The following is a 5543-nucleotide window of genomic DNA, read 5'->3' as shown; positions in this document are numbered from 1 at the left end:
GCCGCTACGCGAGCCCCGCCCCCTGACGATGGTCGCCGAAGGCCGAGCGAGCGCTTCCGAGCGCACTCGGCTCCTTCCGCCAGCCCTCGCCAGCCCTCGCCAGCCTGGCGGTCGGGAGCGGGAGTCCCGCACCTCAGCTTCAGAGCACGTCTGCTTTCCGGTGAGATGCCGACGCCGTGAGAATGAGCCCGTCCCGTTTTGGTGGGAATGAAATGGTGCTTCAGCGGGAAATGGCTGACTGCATTATTTTCTAGGGGGTGGATTTGTGTCACGCAGCCCCAGATGGCGTCAGATTGACCCTGAGCGGCTGCCTGGCTTCGGGGCGCTCGGCTTCCTCACGAGCGCCGTGAAGACGAGCGCGCCGCAGGCCGAGATGACGTCGGCGCCGAGGGGAAGCCGACGCTCCGTCCCGGCCTCCGCGGGCCTGGGCTTGCCCTGAAGGCTTGGCGGTTACTGAGCGCTGCGCCCTTCTCGTTTGAGGGGTGGGGACGCCGAGGTCGCGCCGGGGAAGAAGCTAGTGGCCCGCGTCGCGCCGCTAGCAGGTGGCCGCGGGGCTGCGTGTCTGTGGGGCAGCGCGGGGCACATGCCGGGGCGACCGCGCGGTCCTCGCCGCGGCCTCCGGGCCCTGCGTGCTGCGCCGACCGCACCGCCGGGCCGCGGACGAGGAGACCTGGCCGGCCCGAGAGGACGCGGAGCCCCGAAACCCGGCGCCGCGTCCGAACGAACAGCCCATGCAGAATGAACGCGTAAAGAGGGCTTTATCCACGGTGGCCGCCGAAAGTGCGAGGTACCGGAGGGAGCGCTGACCGCGCAGGCTCCTCGCGGGGCAACCGCGGCCGTTGCTGAGTGAAAGAGAACTGCGCCCGCGTGCTTGGATCTGCGCTTCAGTCCCAGCCTCGGCGCCGGCCCCCGGAGCCCCGGTTCTCGAGGGTGTGTTGCAACCAGCTCCGTGATTTGAAAGTTTGTAGCGAAGATGGCATGGCCGTGAGTTACCCGGAGATCCTTCAGAAAAGGGTCGTAAGCATTTGCCTTACAAAAACTGAGCACCAAGCTGCTGACACGGCAGTAGGAAAACAGAGGAACAGGAGGACGGATCTAGCAGTTTTCTTCGGGTACATTCAAGGAAAAACAAAAACAGACTTAATTATGCAGATTGTATAGCACTGTCCCCATGACAACGTGAATCATTTTTGTCAGTCTGATATTTACACACACACACCCTGTGGGATGCCCATCTAATGTTAGAGATAGTTATTCCTGATTCGTTGATACATTGGTTTCCTGGAGCGCCATGAACTGGTGGCATAAAAGAAGAAAAACTTACTCACTTATGGGGTCCAGAAGTCCTGAATCCAGATGTGGGCAAGCTTGGTTCTTTTAAGGCCTTTTAAGGCGGATCTGTTCATGCTTCTCAAACGGTGGTTGCCTCCAGTCTCTGTCACGGTCATCACAGAGCATTGACTGTGTGTCTGTTCTCCTACAAGGACACTAATTATTGAATTAGGACCCAACCTAACCCAATATGACCTCATCTTAACTTAATTATCTGCAAACACCCTGTTTCCAAATAAGACCACATGTCCAAGGTGGACATGAATTTTGGGGGACACTAGTCAACCTACTACAGGTTGGATTTAAAAAAAAAAAAAAAAACTCTTTACTGTCTTTCTACATGCTATGAATTCTTTATAAATATACAATATTTTAAAAAGAAATGAGGCATGTTTCTTTTGAAAGCTACAGGAATGTGAGAAACTCTAAATGATAAAGAATATTCTTTAGTGGAAAAAAATGGTTTATTAAATACTGTTGTTATAATTAAAGAGATTAAAAATAAAATGCAGTTAATTTAAAAAGTTTGCATCCTAACATGAGCAAAGGTAAATTTAAGATGGATTCAAATCTAAATGTGTTCAAAAGCATATGCTTTTTTTAATAAACATGAAAGACATAAAAATAAGGCAAAGGAGCAGTGGATATACAACTTGGAGATTTGATAAGACACACAAAATTCTGTGTATTATCCCCAAACTTCTCATACAGTGATTGGGCCCTCGAATCTCCATTTTTAACAAGCCCGCCACATGATTCTCCAGTAGGTACTCTACCAGCAACAGTTTGATAAACACTGGTGTAAATGAATAGGTTAATGTATTTGTCCATATAAATAAAATTTGAGACTTTAGGAGAATGTATTTGTAATATTTACCAAGCAAAGCATTAATAAAGACAACTCAATAGAAAAATGACCAAAGAATGTATACCTGAAATTCACAAAGGAAATACAACCAATTAAAAAAAAACTGATAAAAGAATCTAAACTTCACTAAAAACCAAGCGAATGCAAATTTAAATAACAATTATTTATGTGTATGTATGTTTTCCTTTAAGACTGGCAATTATTTTAAAAAATTACTAATAAAGTAGTGTGACAAAGGGTTGATTTAACCACGCCTATCAGCATTTTAAGCTTTTACATCCCATAAGCTGGCAGTCCAACTTCCAAGAATTTGTCTCACAGATACAATAACACAATATGTATGACATACTGTTGGGTAAGTATTTTCATTGGGGCATTGTTTGGATGTCAGACAATTGCAAAGAAACGTGGAAGGATGAGAAATCTGCCATACATCCACAAATGTAGTACAGTACAGATTTATATGGACTGATTTGCAAGTGTGTTCATAGTATAATTACAGCCAGTAGGTGAAAAAGGAAAGTTGTAGAAGGATGTGCAGGTTGCAATCTCATTTTTGTTTATCAAAATAGGTCTCTGTGTTTATATTTCTATGTGTGAATGATACCTCCATCTTACATAAAAGGATGTAGAATTGGAGGAGTGGTCTGGAGATTTAGTCTGATTGCTTGCAAAGCACACTATCTATTTAGATGACATGTATTCTGGGGTTGGCTTAAAGATCATTTTTAGAACTTTTTTAAACTCAACTTTTGTTAGTTAACATACAGCGCAATATTGGTTTCAGGAGTAGAATTCAGTGATTCATCACTTGTAGACAACACCCAGTGCTCATAATAGCAAGTGCCCTCCCTCATCCCCATTACCCATCCAGCCTATCCCCCTCCCACCTCCCTTAATCAACCCTCAGTTTATTCTCTATAATTAAGAGTCAGTTATAGCTTGTTTCTCTCCGTCCTTTTTCTCTTTTCCCTCTTGCCATATGTTCATCTGTGTTCTTGAATTGCCCATGATTGAGATCATATGGCATTTGTCTTTCTCTGACTGACGTATTTCACTTAGCATAATACACTAGCTCCATCTATGTTGTTGCAAAGGGTCAGATTCATTCTTTTTGATGGCTGAGTAATAGTTCATAGTATATGTAATTACCATATCTTCTTTATCCATTCATCAGTTGATGGACTTTTGGTCTCTCTCAATAGTTTGGCTATTGTTGACAATGCTACTGATTTATGGAACTTTAAAAGATGATATATATCTCACTCAAACGATGTCTTTTTGTTGCCCCTGGGCCGGGGGGACCTACCAAAAAAAAAAAAAAAAAAAAAAAGTGCATCAAGTCCCCCTGCCCCCCAGCCAAATTACTAGGGGTTTTCTCTGAGGGTGCAGGGAAAGCATGGGGGAGGAGCATACATATTTCATGCCCCTGCTTTATGATATGATCATTAAAGTCTCAGCATTCACACTCCCTGAACTACCTTGTTTCGTTATTTATTTACTTGTTTATGGATTCCCTTTACCACTGGAATCTGAATTCTAGAGCCCTTTGCTGCTTTGTGTTCACTGACACCCCTAGATTAGTATGCTAACCTTGGTAATGTACACTGAAAACGTGTTGAATAATGAGGATTTGAGTGCATTTTACTTTGAGTGTGATTTTGGTTTTATTTGTTTAGCTTGCAGCTTCTGTTTAAATTTCCCGCCTCCTCCAATCCTTCCCTCTCTTCATTTTTGAGTAATCATGATAGCCAAATGTAAATAACAGATCCTTTAGAAGCAGATCATTCTGAAGCACAGTCTCCTAATATAAAAAAAAAAAAATGCCAAAGAGCTGCCTACATATATCTTTCATCCTAATTCTTAGATTAGTAATCCTCAACTCCTTTTGCCAGCTTTTCAAAATCTTAAGGTGTGTCCTGTAACATGTTGATGAAGCCGCATTTATTCTGGTCGTGAATATTGAGTATGTAGTTTGTGCAAAATACTGTGTGAATTGCTTATAGAGTCATACCTACATTTCCAAGTATAGGCAGAGTCACGGGCACCAGGTGCGAATCTCCCCATAGGTCACGTAACAACCAATTAGTTTTTGTTGTTGTTTCTTAGAAGATCTTCTGCCTAACTTTGCCGTGAGCTGACACCCCAGCCATACTCCTCCCTCCCTGCCCCCCTCAACTGTTTACCCCTTAGCAGGTTAGTTCTTCTTAACAGAACTATACATATTTGTAATTAAAAAAGAAGAAGAGTTGTTTAGCAAGCTTCTCAAGGTGGAAGGACCACGTATGATTTGTTTGCTGCTGTTTTCCCATCATGCCATGGGACTTTCACAGGAGAGGCATTTAACAAATTAATCTGAATGAGTAAATAATCGTGGGATGCATTGTCTGATTTCTCCTAGCAACCCTAAAACATGGCTTCTTTTTAAACTGCTTTTGACAATTGAAAATTACAGAATGTTACATACTTTGAATATAGAGTAAACTGATTTAATCCCAGTTCAGTTAATAAAATCAGCAAAACTGTAACTTCCAACAACTATTCTGATTCAATTAAAAATGTTCTGTTCTATACAAAACATACCATCTTTTTTTTTTTTTCCCTTAGACAAATGTTACTCTAATTCTCCACCTAAAAGTCTTGTCAGGAGGCCCTATGCTAGACAAACTTAATTGTAAAATTGTAAGTGCACCTCTATGAAAAACAAAAAAACAAAAAACAACAAAAAAAACCAATGTTTGCCTAAGAAACAGATAGGGAATTTTTTATTCAGAAAGAAAGAAAAAAAACCTTCAGACTAAGAGAACGCATACAGACAGAAACAGATGCAGAGATTGCCTTTCTGCTCAAATGCCTGAAGAGGAACGCCATAAAAATTCTTGGTGTTGTGAGCACAGAAGGGCCAAGAAAGCCCCTCCAGAAATTTGCCCAGACTGGATAGTGACTAGATCCCATCTCTGAGAGATGAGAGCGTGAGATTGACAAGCTCTAACATGGAGCCAAAGCAGAGCAGAGACCAAATTCCATGTCATAAAAGAAACAAGTCTGAACTTAAAAAGGAGAGACTTTACTCAAAATAATTACTGCAAGGGGTGGGGTGTGGCATGTGGGGGATGAAGCCTATTGCTATAGGGGGAGATGGAGATGGGGAGAATGTCATGACCATAACATCTGCAGGTGTCTCCAGAGTTAGGCAAATAGGGGTTTCTTTGATAAAGAGGGATAAACAAGCATTGAAGGATGTTGTTTTGTGGGGAGTGGGTTAAACGGGAGCTTGATTGGATTGTGCATTAGAAAATATTCTAGTCTGAGGTCAACCTAGTCTCAGAAGGGGTTGCCATCT

Source organism: Mustela putorius, unplaced genomic scaffold, assembly GCF_011764305.1.
Source record: "Mustela putorius furo isolate JIRA1106 unplaced genomic scaffold, ASM1176430v1.1 tig00000551_pilon_pilon_pilon, whole genome shotgun sequence".
NCBI lineage: Eukaryota > Metazoa > Chordata > Mammalia > Carnivora > Mustelidae > Mustela > Mustela putorius.
The sequence above is the reverse complement of the archived record's forward strand: the minus strand, read 5'-3'. Positions refer to the sequence as shown.